This window comes from Natator depressus, chromosome 4 (genome assembly GCF_965152275.1).
Source record: "Natator depressus isolate rNatDep1 chromosome 4, rNatDep2.hap1, whole genome shotgun sequence".
NCBI classification, from domain to species: domain Eukaryota; kingdom Metazoa; phylum Chordata; order Testudines; family Cheloniidae; genus Natator; species Natator depressus.
The window spans coordinates 43,185,768-43,200,226 of NC_134237.1; the positions used below are offsets into that span (position 1 = coordinate 43,185,768).

The 14,459-nt window shown below is 38.6% G+C and overlaps 1 long non-coding RNA gene across 1 annotated transcript in view; it reads left to right on the top strand.

Annotated features, from left to right (window-relative positions):
• LOC141985827 (uncharacterized) overlaps positions 1 to 13,142 on the top strand; it is a 92,557-nt gene extending 79,415 nt beyond the window's left edge. Inside the window, exon 3 of the long non-coding RNA XR_012639027.1 lies at positions 12,956 to 13,142. This is a non-coding gene — a long non-coding RNA (uncharacterized LOC141985827). The remainder of the gene's footprint in view (positions 1 to 12,955) is intronic.
• The last annotated feature ends 1,317 nt before the right edge of the window (positions 13,143 to 14,459 follow it).

Sequence of the window (14,459 nt, forward strand, 5' to 3'; positions counted from 1 at the left end):
TCTTCGACTGCCTCTAACCCAGGGTCTCCAGCTGCTACAGGTCATGTAGTAGTAACATCAACTGCTATCCTGTCTCCCTTTCTTTTCTGCATCCCTGCTGCACAAGATAGGGGGAGCATTCTCAAAACTTTGCTGCTTCTCTAGACTCAGTGACATCACCTTTCTTCCCATTCCATGTATACCCCAAACAGTGGCAACCATGATCTCTGAGCCATCCAATTATCGGAGACATTTGTTATCAGTTCTTCCTGCAGGCCAAGCTCCCGTCCTCTAAAATCTCCAGAGCTCCAGGGACACGAGTTACCACTGCTGTCATCTTCACACAGCCTAAATCAGCCACTTCAAGCAATCTGCAGTCCTATCACAGAGACCCTAGTGACAGAAGTAGGAGTTAAGTGCAATAGGCACCTTGCAACATTGGGCCCTATATTGGTCTCTAGACCTGAAATGCAGTCCCTTGCCTTGTCTGTGGAAAACTGTAAGACTGTTAGGGCAACGACTGGCCCTAGTCTACAGTTTGCTATATAAAATATCTGTATACTTATGGCATTGTATATATGTATATAGTAATAATATATGCACATTATATGGTTATAAATGTATTTATTTCCTATGTTCATGATAAAAATCCTGTTAATTAAGTTGTTTAGAAGATACTGGGTAGAGCTATTGCTATTTTGTAACAGATAACAGTGTCATTTATGTCAATTTATACTATTCTGTTTTATGCCACCCATCTTTGGCCTGTACACAACTTCTTTCCAAATCTAAACTAATAATTTTTGATTAAACCTGCTGTTACCATGGAAACATTTCTTGGGGCCTTTTGTTATTCCTGCACAACCTTGGTAGTGTTTATTTTTCCTCCATTTTTGTTGAGTTTTTAACTACTGACTTTCTTTACTTTCCTACCAGCTTATTATTTTTGGAACTTTGGCCCCCCTTTACCCCAGCCAGCTTGGCACCAGTAATTAATAGAGTACTTAATACACTCCTTGTGTGTATATGGAAGATATTGACTGTGACAACTGCTTTTTTTCCCCTATGTCAAGCCTCCTAGCCACCCCATTGCATACATTTTATCTGAAGACTATAGCGCTATTAAAGTGAACTTCACGAAGCCATAGCACACAGATGATGCAAGAGTTTCTATTTTCAGTGGATGAAGGCCACTGCATTTTGACACACCATACTTTACATTGTTAAAACAATATTTACCAGTAAGATCTGGTGGATGATGTTAAACACATCATAGCAGGTAAAAGAGTTTCATGTTGTAATGTAATATAAAGTGGTGGGGGACTGCGGTTTTGGAGCAGAAATTCTACCTTCGCTATCATGTATAAAGTCTATGCAGCCTTCGAGATCCATATACTTGATCATCAGAACATCCTGTGCAGCCACAGAATGTCACTGCCTGAATGAATTGGCCTATTCATTCCTCTAGCCACTCAGACTGTTCTTTTCTGCTACCATTTTTAAAGAACGGGACAATCTTGAATTGCAGAAAGCAGCTATCACATGACAGCGTTTCGTGCTTAGAAGGAAATATTAGACCACTTCAGCAGCAAGACCAGTTACTTTTGGTCACAACAGGATATGTGTCAGGCATTTTTATGAGAAATCATGTCCACAAGGATAGAAATTGCCATACTGAATCAGACTAGAGGTCCATCTATATAAGTTGTCTTTCCCCCTTCCTGATCCTCAGCTGGTGTAATTTAGACAGTCTCAAGGTCCTATATAAGTTAAGGCAGCCTAACCAAGGTGCACTATGGGCTGCAGCACTGCCCAGAATCTCCACAGTATTGTATCCTGTGGCTCCACTCCAGACATGCCCCTACCTCTGGCACATCCCATACTCCAGGGCTTGCAAGGAGGTTCTCAGAAGGCAGACTTGTTTACTCTGTTCCTTCAGCCCTTGGCCATATACAGTCTTTTACATGGGGTTGACATGTCTTCTGTCTATCACTTATGTGGGCTATTAGTATGTGATCAGACATTTCTGTCTGAACAAATGGAAAATGAGCTGAAGCCCCTTTGAAGAACTGGTCCCCACATTAAAGTGCTTCCATGAACTAGTTAGGATGTAGGTGTACTGTAGATGTGATATCCTTGATCTTAGAGGATGGGCAATAGGAATACTGCCTGCATTGTCAACAAAAACTTGACACATCTACTATGTTCATCTCATGTACCTTGGCTGTGCTTGAAAAGAAAAATTAAGAATGAATATATAAATGGAAAATGAAATATTTTTTTAAGAGGCAGACAAGAATAGAAGTACATAAGTGCCTTGCTCATATCTTGGCTACAGCTTGCCTAGGGTGGCCATTGTATAATAAAAATATTTTCCTCAGAAGGACACTTCTTTGGTTAAAACAAATTCCTAATAAATATAGGTATTTTAGGGACAAATAACACTGTGACACCATTCTACATTAAATGACTATTCTTTACTCCTATAACCTATGTGAAATACACAATATGTCTCAACCATTAACAGCTTCTTAGTTTCTCTCTATTCCAGAAGCCCACTTGAAATGTCAAATAAGGAGGCTTATTTTATTGTTATCAAGCAATCCTGTCAGGTACAGAATGAGGTAGTAATGGTGAAGAAACAGTTATCGTGTATCCTATGTTTCATAATTTCTGGTTTTAGCTCTTCATGCTTTTTAGTGTCCATTCAATGGGCAGCTGTGTTTATCTATCCCACATACCTACTTCATTTAGTGTCAGACTGAAGTTTGGCTTCAAAACTAATTTCCAAGGATGTGGATATGTCATTGTTTATCACTCTAATTTATGTGGCAAGGAAACATATTTACAGTCTACTGACCCTTTTCATTATGCCTCTAAGTAGAACATATAAATTATATGAGTACCAGGAATTCCCATGCATCTATTTGAAATCCACATATAACTTTCTGTGCGCATATTCCATCATACACATGCTCATGAACACATGGATTTTATAACAAATCTTGCTTATAATTTGCGGCCCTGCTTATTCTCAGATCTAACCACGGAATAGATTTTTTTCATTAATAGGGCCCCAAACAGTTTATGTTTGTGGTGTTATTGCTCAATCTATTGATCTGTCATTCAGGCTTTCCCACACCAATTTGCCACACCTCTTAACTCTGGCCTGGAGGGACTCTAGAAGTGAGAGGTTTGGTATCTCCTCTGAGACCAAAAACAAGGGTGCCTTTTAGGGCTAATTACTGTGATAGTGTATTTGATGTGATCAACTGTATCTGTCAATCTGAAACAAGACTGAGACCATCAGTTACTTAAACATGACCGTGACTGTCTATCAATCATTACATGACTGTCTATCAATAAAACATTACATATATAAGGTGCCCATCATTGTAGCATCTGGGCATACTTTACACAGATTAAAAGTTGATCAACTGATATTATATTGTTATATTATAAATAATGCAGTGCTCAGAAGGTGCTAGGCATTATCCCTGGAAAGACACAGGCCTGCCCCAGAGAGCTTACAGTGTAAGCATACTAACTGTTCAAATAATGTAACAACTGTACAGAGGTGCTGTGTGAATTTTATTGATCTTAGTTGCGGGGCATTTTACACAAATGAGCCCAACAACTCAAAACAAAATTCACTGAAACTGTTCGGTTTTGCTTGTTTTCGGATCAAAAAAACTCCAGGTGGGCATAAGGATGAGATTGGGACAATCCTTTTGAAGCCTGTGGGCCTTACCGAATGGGGTTTGAATGTCAGAACAGTAGAAATTTCTGTGATAATATCTCCCTGTAGAGGCTAACCTATATGAGGATATTGGCCCTGATATATACAACTAATAGAGATTTCATTTTGCCTCATGTTGTAACAGCTTGTGTTTTTGAAGGAAAAGGTTCTGAGTTCAGTCCTTGCTGATTACCAGGAATTTGGTATGTGGCCACAGAATTATTACACTACAGATAATGCTTCTGTTTTGAAGATTTAGCATCAATACATTGCCATGTAATTCAAATATACTTTGTTCATAGATAACCAACTTTTCATTTCATTGGAAACCTAAATAAGGAATGTTAATGAGTTCTTGATACAGTTTTACTTTTTAATTTTTTAAAAAAACTGAGAAATGGCCATGCTGTTTGTGAAGTGCTTTAGAGACTGATGTCTATGGCCATGCGTGCTGTGGGGGGAAAAGTAGGAGGAGCAGCTTTCTGGTAAAATGAAATGCTTTTCAGCAGAGTAATGGGTGAAATATAAAAATGCAGAGGAAATAGGAGCTCTAGACAATAGAATAACTAAAGTGCGAAGTGAAGATGACAAAAGTAGTGAAGGGGGGAGAGGGTTTTTTTTAACATATATTACACTTTTTGTTAAAGTGAGCAAATCATTTCATAGTATTTTATTGTCTCATGGTGTATGGTGTTGCTAGAAACCTAGGATGGGATTACAACATTATTTTTTACTGTTTGAAGATAATTTTTTCCTTCTGCATTAGCCATTTTTAAACTTATCCCATATTGCATTACCCGTTTTGAGATAAAATAGATTTTACATCTACATATATGTGGAAGAGTAACGTAAAGTGACACTTTACAACATCACATACAGTAGGATCTTACACAATTAAGAGCCGTTTGATACCCTTATATATATATCAAATATAAATAGACCTATAATAAATCAGATTTTTAGATAAAAACCAAAAATCAGGCACAGCATGGTTCGTATTAGTGTAACAGAATTTTAAACAGCACAACACCCAGAAATGTATTTTTCTCTTGGTTTTGTGAAATTATCACTTAGGATTCGTACTGGGTAAATGGGAATTTGACACTTCATACCAGTAACCATTTTAAATTATATCTTTCAACATCATCCACTAAGCAAAGTTGCGGAGGGCTAGTTCCAAAAACAACCAAATCCTCTCCCCCCCCCCCGCTCGCCCAAACAACAGCTGCCACCAACCGAAGGAAAATATAGTGTCCCAAAAGAAAGGTACACAGGTAAAAACATTTTAAATGCCTAAGTGACCTAGGAACCTAAGTGCCACTGAAAGTTAATACAACCAAGGCTCCTAAGTCGCTTAAGTGCTTTTTGAAAATTTCACCTAACACTAAAGAATTTACAGTGTTAGAGTGACAACAGCATGGCTAATTTAGTTACAATTGTGATTAAATAAACTGAAAAGGTGATTTTTGTAATTGCCGGCATTGCTCACTCAAATCTGAAAATGAAACTATCCTTGCTGTCTCTTACAGGTGGAGCCCTCTACAGGGAGTATGGCCCTGTTGTCCTTAGTGTTCTGCTAGTACCCATGGCATGCTAGGTGTTCTCCACACCTAGATCAAAACACAGGACCTGTGTCCCCAGAGAGTATAACAATGTGTCCTACTCAGCAGGTGAATGATTTAAAAGTAGCTCAGGAGTAAAGTCAGATGAAAACAAGAGACCTGACCATAGAGGGGGAATAAGACCTTGGACAGAACTATTAGGACATCATTGTCTATCTCTCCTGAGCCAATTGGCCTCAGCTCCAGCCTCTTCCACTTATCTGCTGTCCTTTTAGCCAGCCTAGCCAGTGCGCTCTCCCTAGGAAGCAGAGAAAAGAAATAAAAAGGATCCCACAGGCTGCTATGCTGAACTAGTGGTCTAGTCCAATCTTCCAAACAATGAAACTTTGGCTGACTTGCCTTAAGAAAAAAGGATACCCTCTTCAAGTCATGTGCTGTTTGTATGTACTCCAAGGATTGCCCCAACAGTGGCACTGGTAGGTTCAAAGAGAAGCCCTGGGGTTTGGACTTTGCACAGATACAGGTGAATAACAAGGGAACAGACCTGTGTTCATGAGAAGGTCTCCTATTCTATTGTATTGCTATGCTGAAGGGTGTTGGTAGCTCCCAGGAAACATGTCTTTGAACTGTGGGCAGTCACATGCTCCACTGAAGCTGATGGGTGTTAGCCAGGCTAAACGAGGGAGCAGTTAAATGCCCCTTTGTTTAGTGATAGCTGAAAAAATAGAGAGCACCACCCTACCTACTGATAATAAATACTAACACCCAAAGACTAAACTGTATGCAATAAAAGATATTACCTCATTCACCTTGTCTCTCATAACTAATATCTGTCATGTATGGTTCATTCTCTCTCAGTGGCAGGGGTGGGTATGTGGAAAGTAGTGTAGTGTAATATTTTCTTTTGCTGAGGGGACTGTTTTTAAATGTACACACTGCTCTGGGTTTATTGTAGAGAAGTCAAGGTTGCAGAAGTTTGTGATAGTCCTTAGTTTCTGTGGGAGTTCATTCCACAGTCTTGGACTCAGAAAGTTCTGTTTCCAGCACAGATGAGATTTACCCTTCTGGGAGAAGGTTCCATTATGCTTGAAGAATGGAGTTGTCATCCATGAGCTTCATCCCTGAGCTTCAGATGATCTTTTAGATATGCTGTGCCCAGGCCATAGAGCCCCTTATGATTTACACCACTGCATAGATCTCTGCTATTGTTTTTAGACCCTCACTAGCATATTGACTATGCGCCTGGCAGCCAGACAAAGTTCTCGTACACTGATATCTAGTTAATGATCATCTGATTGATATTTTGTTGATAATTCACTTCTGTTCCCTTCCACTAAAAGTCACTCCTTAGTGCTTAACGCTAGAAATTCATACTGTGTATGTTCATTAGCGCCTTAGAGCACTGTGTAAGTTGTACAGTGAAAGTGTTTGCATGAACAAGATGGCAACCTTTTGTGTACATTCTAATTAGACTTGGAGACACAGCACAAAAAAGCTGATGTCATCAATATCCTGTTGCTACTGAAAATATGATGTCAAAAGCTAAGGGCTTGTCTTTACTGCAAAGTTAACTTGTGTTACACTTTGAATATTGCCCATAACTTAAGGCTTCATTTGTGTGTGGACAGGACTTAACTCAAGGGTGGTGGTGCTTTTAACTCCAGTCAGCTGGGCAGTGAGGAGATGTAAGCTATAATTGAAGTTAGCACAACTGGTTAGTTCAGGATCTCAGGAATTCTCTACGCAAACAATAATTTAAAGTTCAGCTCCGTATTTCCCACAGAACACCCCTTCATTCATCGCAGTATAATTTGTAATTATGATTCTTCAGTCAAGACTTAGCTGTTAATTTAACTCATGCCTGAGGTAGAATGGAATCTAGGTCACCCTTCGATAGCTGTACTTGTTCTGCAGTGTTCACAGACATAACAATAAATGTCAGAAGCAGTATGATTTGAATCAACATAGAACAACTTATGTGGGTGAGAAAAATTTCATTTGTTATAGTTTATTTTCAGATGATAAGCATACAGAACTTTCCTCCCCTCTGCTGTAATTATGGAACTTGAATATATATATAGTTGACTATTGGTGACTGAGACCTACAACAGAAAAGCTGCCCATAACAATATTGATATTTAGAATAGAATTTTTAATATTTAATTGAGGCTAGCAGAGAAATAAAATCAAAAACTGATATGAAATTCCACAGTTTTTGTATAATAAACACGAATATATATGTTAATTTTTGTACATTTGAGACTTCCAAAGCATCAGTCAAGCAGTATAATGATGCATAACCTTGTGATACTTTAGACATCTTCTGCTTTCCAGAAATCCAGCTGACTCTGTTATTTTGGTAGTGGGATGTTACTGTGAGTACAGGATTTGGATAAATATTTATTTATGTGCAGTTATGTCATATACAGACTACCCCTCTGTTTTTCTGGCAAAAGGACCGATTAAATGGCAAGAGTCTAAATGGCTGTAATATCACAATTTTGCTTTTCTTACTGTTAAATAAGATGGCAGTGGCACAAAAAAACACTGCCAAATCATGCAAACAACCCAACCAGCCTTCCACTTGCCCTGAAGTCCTTGACTTTGCCAGCTGTGAGGCCTCACCTTTGCTTTTGTTCTCAAAAATGGATTAACTTTTGAGAAAACATTAAAGAAAGAATAAGAAGTTGAAAAAGCTGATTCATTTGTAATTGCAACCTTATTTTTATTAAATGCACTCTAAAAATGGGGAAAATATGCTGTTTATTAAAGCCATATTTTGCTATTAACATTTTGTAAGAGTTCAGATTACATAGTGCACTATTCTCTGCTCCTTTTTAAGGAGGTGCTGTAACTCTACAAAGCAGTGAGTTGCTATGGAAAATTCACATTTTGATTCAGTTATGTAGTAAATAATAACATAAAATGGTGTGCAAAATGGCTAAAGTGAATGTTAAATAGCCTCCCAAGGTACCTTTAACTGGTGTAGGGTACCTTCTGGTGAACCTTACAGTTCTTTAAAATGTTTTTTTTTGTACAGACTGTATATGTATCTATCATATGTATTTTTAACTGCACTTTTATATGGTGTTTGGCTTATGTACTCCTTTTGGACACGGTGTATAGAGGGAGGGTTCCATGCCATGAGAATAAGGTGACTAGACATCCCAATATTATTGGGAAAATCCAGATATTAGGGGCTTTGTCTTATATAAGCAACTATTCCCCCTCTCCCCTGAGAAAAGAAGTATCCCAATTTTTCACACTTGCTATGTGGTCACCCTACATTAGTAAGATGGACTTAATGAAGAGGTGAACTCTATACTTTGTCCAAACCAGCTGCATGCTTTCAGGTACCTCCAAAATATCTGTGTGTAATCAAATAATCACACTCACCTCATGAAGGAAATATGTGGATTTTGTACTGCAGGAGACTGCAAACTCAGCAATTGAAATAGACACAGAGCTGCTAACCTTTGGAGGTGTTCATAACCCATTCTGCCTTTTAAAATGCTCACTATTTGTGATAAGCATGTTTCACTGGCTTTACAACTAATCTACGGTGACAACAGATCTTACCCTTATTTCATAATTGGTAATGGCTCATTTACACTTCTTGTAAGATAATATATACCTGTCTCTTAGTTTCACAGTGTTGTTTCACAGACTTTGTTTTCCTGTTTATATGTAGTGCATTTGAGAGGTGACAAATAGGGTTTAGAAATGCTGCTCATACTCATATAACACTAAGAAAACAATGACACCATGTAAAAAATGGAAAGAGACTCTTGAGGGGAAAGTCTGATTCTGGGAATCTGTCACACTGCAGGCACGCCATCAGTGTACAAAACATGAGCAGAGGGAAATATGACTGCAAGAGGAGTAGATAATGGTTCTGTATCCATAGTACATTCATCCCTGTGTGCACTTGTACACCTCTTACATGTTTAGTTATTTCATATGGATGACTTAAAAGATCTATAATTGAAAAAATAAAATAATCTGTAAAAACAGGAGTGAAGTTAACAAGGTTTTTGGGCATTGTGAGATAAATACAAGTAGCAATCAGTGCATGAGAAAGACATTAGAGGAATAATCCTGTATCAGCAGGGGAATGGACTAGGTGACTTAACTTTCTTTATGACTGCTAATTCCTAGTGCTGCAATCATTCCATCCACATCTATGAGGTAAGGGATTGAAATACAATGGATCTCTTCTAAGGCACAAAAAGCAGGAAACTGTAGCTCGGTGGAAGAGGAGTTGGAAGTAAGAATGGGTGAAGAATGAAATCTAGAAACATTCTGTGGCATCTTTCTCTGTTAACAAGAAGGATTTCTGTTCAGAAGCTGCATTAATTCCTTTGGAATGTCTTTTGTGCCAACTGCTGTGCAGCCATGTGGGGGACACAGTAGGCAGGCCAGAAGAGATGGTCTTACCCTGGACCTATCAGCATCCATGTGTCTTGAGCTTCCATTCCCAACAGGCTCATTGAGTTGAGAAGACTTGCACACATGAAAATCTCTCCCACATTAGGAGTAATCCAGTGAAAACTAAACAGAGTGCACCTCAGAGTGTGTCTGCCCCCCTCTTCTCAGAGTGACTACATGTTTTGTAGCTGTTAATCTAATTATTTTATTGTATTTTCCATCCAATTTCTCATCTGATCTTTGTGCAGAGGCTATTTTTGCCCTTTTCTGTGCCAGCCTTTGAAAAGATTAAATCATTTTAAATTATAAACTTCCCACCACCAGTTGCATTGGAGTTTTTACGATCAAAATTACTGCCTAGTGTTGTTTTTCTCAGTCTTTTGTCAGATTTGATTTATGTGCAGAGTCAGAACTGTATCTGATCCAAGCATCGCCTTGAGAAATGAAAATAAAGCATTGGGCTCAAGCCAGTGGAGCTACTCTACTGTCTTGGAACGATTTCTTTTTATCAAAGCTCATAATGTTATTATTATTGTTTTTTCCCCGCTAATATGTAGCACTATTTTCAATGACTTTTTCTGATAGTTCATGTATAAATAAAGGGGGAGATTTTCAAAGACAGAAAGGGTGAATAGGCAGTCAACTCCCAAAGTCAATGGGAATTTGGTGCCTAACTTCCATTTGTGCGTTTGAATGTTTCCACCATAGTCTCTAAAATGTGACCCAAGTGTATCTCCCCTTTCTAATATGCTAGCATAACGCATTGTACCTTGTTTTCTACCATTGTCCGTCACTGTCATAAATTATATGTACTTAATTTAAGGTGTGCGTGGCGTTGCACTGAAATTAGTGGAACTATGCTCATGGGTAAAGTTAAGCACATGTGTAAAAGCATTGTCGTATAGGGGTCCCAAATTAAGACAAGGCTCCACAAGTGAATGTTACAAATTTAGAAAAGTAGAGGATAGGAAGGAGAAGGGTAACAGTAATAAAATTACAGAGTTATCCTAGCCTACCTACATTCACACCGTGATGTTTTTTAAAGTTTACATGATTTGTAAAGTATCAGCAATCTCTATTGGCCCTCTATTAGCCATTATCAGTGGACAATTTCATGTAGGCAGCAAAAGTAGGTCTTGAGAAGGGGCTTGAAGGAGGACATCATGGTCAGGGTTTACCAGTTTGGAGAAAGTGTCCCAGCCATTGAAGCAAAAGGTTTGGCATTAAAGAAAACACAGAAGTTTGTGGAAGTGGAGGTTGCAGTGGTCAAAATTAGAGGTGGTGAGGGCCTGGCTAAGAGCTTCAGCTCTCTGAACAGAAACAAAAGGTGGTATATATTCTCTAGAATATTGTTATGTTTTTTACAAGGGATAGGAGGCAGTTTTGGTTACAATAAGAAATTATCCAACCTTTCCTTAAACCTTAAATCAAGCCTATTCTGTTGCTTGAAAATATCTTCAAATTCCAGCTCTGGTCAGTAATGGATGCATTAATGCCAAAAATCAGTAAGAAAAAAATAAGAAAACAGAAATACTGGAAATCTCATCACAAAGTATTTTCCTTAGATTTATACTTCCATTTTGGAAATGAAAAATGTTAGGATGTTTGAGATAAACATTCAGGGTGACATCCTGGTCCATTGAAGTCAATGGCAAACCTCCCAATTATTTCAATAGGGGTCCAATTTCATCCCCCAGTATTTGAGTGTTTATCTGACTCTCCATGTCTTTTGAGATTTGTCATGCTGTATGCAGTGGTTCAAGACTGTAAGTGCCAACCTCTGGACAGACTGTCAAAAAAACAAAGCGTACACCTCAAACTGTGGTGTATTCTATAATTAGATTTCACCAACCCAGTAACAAATGTGAATTCCTAAAGCACTATAACAGTCTTACAATGGAATCACAGAGTCCCTTGGGACACTCCAGTCTATCTGGTCACCCAGGCAAGCTGGACTTATTGATAAATGGTCACTTACACTGAAGACCACAAAATTTTCAGGTTGCTCCCAGTCCTCAGGGACCAGTCATTTATCCCAGGTCAATTTCTACCTTAGATCTCACACCAAAGACAACTCTTGTAGCCAATCCTATAGTAAACTAACAAAGGATTTATTAACTAGGAAAAAGAAATGAGAGAGTTATTTACAGGTTAGAGAAGGTGTCATGTATACCCAAATGTGTTAGTTTATGATTCCAAAAGGTGACAGACATGTAGTATTATCTGTCTGTACTGAATGACCCTGGGGATCTTTGCTTTAGTTTCCTAGTTCAGCCCTCTGAGAGTCCAAACAGCAAAGAGGTGAATAATTTTCATGTTAGCTATCTTTATTCCCTTCTTCCAGAATTCAAGCTGATGGGAGGAGCTTTCTCACTCGTAGCACCTTCGTGGGTGTAAGAGGACCATCAACACAGTCTTTGGTGATGTTTCACAATGGCCCACTTAGTTTTGATAGCCCTTCTTGATTGGGAGGGGAACCACTCCTACCTGGGTTCACAAGTTCAGAGAAGTCATTTTTACAGTTATAAAGCAAAAACTTCATATTACCTTATATAGCATGGGATACAGACATTACAAGGAAGATTAATGCAATCAGCAACTTACAAGCATTTTATAGAGTCTAAACACTAAACACACCCTTACAAGTCTAACACCTATCTTTAAAAAACTAACATACATGTGAGCAGATCTGTTTTTCAGTTATGAATTTGCCAGTGCTTAGATGATACCTACAGCCTTGGCAAAAGCTGGCACCTGGTCTACCAGTGTCACAAGATTCACACATCATTAATTACTCTAGCCCTGATGCAACAAAGTATGTTAAGCACATGCTTAATGTTAAGTATGTGAACAGTACTATATTGATTACTACACTGAAACAGTGTTACATTGATTTCCATGGTAGTAGTTAGGTGCTTAAAATTAAGCACGTTTAAGTGCTTTGCTGGATTGAAACCTATGACATTTTGTAGAATGATACTGAATATAACTATTGACTTCATAAGCTCATTGGTTGTTTTGAAAATTGTGGTAGGAAATAAGGGGATTGGAGCTCAGTACAAAACACTTAGGGCTAGATTCTAAACTCAGATGTATGATAGTGCATTTTTCAAGATTCAGGATAATGCCCGCTTGCAAGGCCAACAATGTTTTTGTTTCCATCTGATGAATCTTCAGTGCTCACTGTGAAACTTAAAGTAGAATCCATATCCTTAACATTCATTTTTGGTTTTTGCCACTTTTACAGAGATGGGCCTGAGCCACAACATTTGGATTCATATCCAGATTGGAAAATCTCCAAAGTGTGAGGCCATTTGGATTCATGGTTTTCGCTCAAATCGTCTCATTTATTGTACACAATTTGGCACTCTTCATATTTGTACATACTTAGTGAATGATGAGAACCAGAAAAGATAAGTATGCTAAAATAATCCTCCCCCCTCCCTCTCCAGTTGTGCATGTGCATGGATTTGAGTTTGTTTGAAAGGATGTTTGCCAGTATCAATGGGGAAGTATTATTTTTATTATCAATGGGGAAGCATATGTTGTTTGCTAAGGAAATCCATGTTAAGAATTATGGTGGTGCACAGATAGTAAAAGAGGAGAAGGATGCATTTGCTTCAGACAAATTTTCTGCTGTCTAACTTTCCAATTCCTTGGGTTTCTAAAACCATTTTACATAGTGTATAATCTTAAATTTAAAGAGATTAATTTGAACTACACTCAGAATTATCACAACAGACTAGTATTCTAATGGCAATACTAAAAAAAACTGAAAAAGGGGTATTGTGTAGGAACGGTTATCAAAATATACAAAATCTGGATTTGTTATATCATATAAAAAAGCCAAGGTAAATAAAGAAGGTTCATCATTGCTCATATATTAAATTCCTTTATTTCTGAGGTTTCTCAAACTGTATTAAAACAATCTGTCAGTAAAGAGCATGTAGGTATGTCTACACTGTATAGTAAACCTGGATCTGTGTGACGTGCTCCTGCAGGAGTCACACAGACGTTGATGTTTGCAAGTCTGTGCTTGACTGTCTTCACTGCATTGGAAATCCAGGCCTGGCAATCATGCTGGCATATCCATGCTGCACTATGTAGACCCAAATCAGAGCTTCAGCTTTTGTAGGCATATCCCAGAGTTATTAGCACCCTTGGCCTCTGTCATAGCTCTAGGGTTTGATTCATAATGGGTTGTGGGAGAACTTGTCTGTTCATTCCACAAGAGTTGACCAGAAGTGTTTTGAGAGGTTTTAGCTCACCAAGACATCCAACTAAGCCATTTTGTATCTGCATGCTTCCAGCAGTCCAAGTCATCGACATGGATCCTGACCTAGTAAAAGAACCTTGTCCACCTCACACTTTCAGTCCTAGTTCAAGAATCAGACAGAGCATCCATGAGACACTTGACAGCAGTTTTTGACCTGTCTAAACAGCACCTGTCTCCCACAACTCTTAGAGGGGTTACTGGCATGTCAACTGTGACCCAGCTGATGCTGCTCATGCTTGTTGTCTTAGCTGCAGATTTCCCCTATATCAGTGCTTCTGGAGCAGGGCCATGAACACAGACTGGTGGGATCATGTCACCAGCAGTGGGCCCAAAACTTTTACATGAAGAAGCAGATGTTCCTGGAAGTGTGTGATCAGCTTGCCCCAACCTTCCAGTCCCATGACACCCATATGAAGGAGGCCATGCCAATCCAGAAGCAGGTTGCTATAGCCATCTGGAAGCTGGCTACAACAGA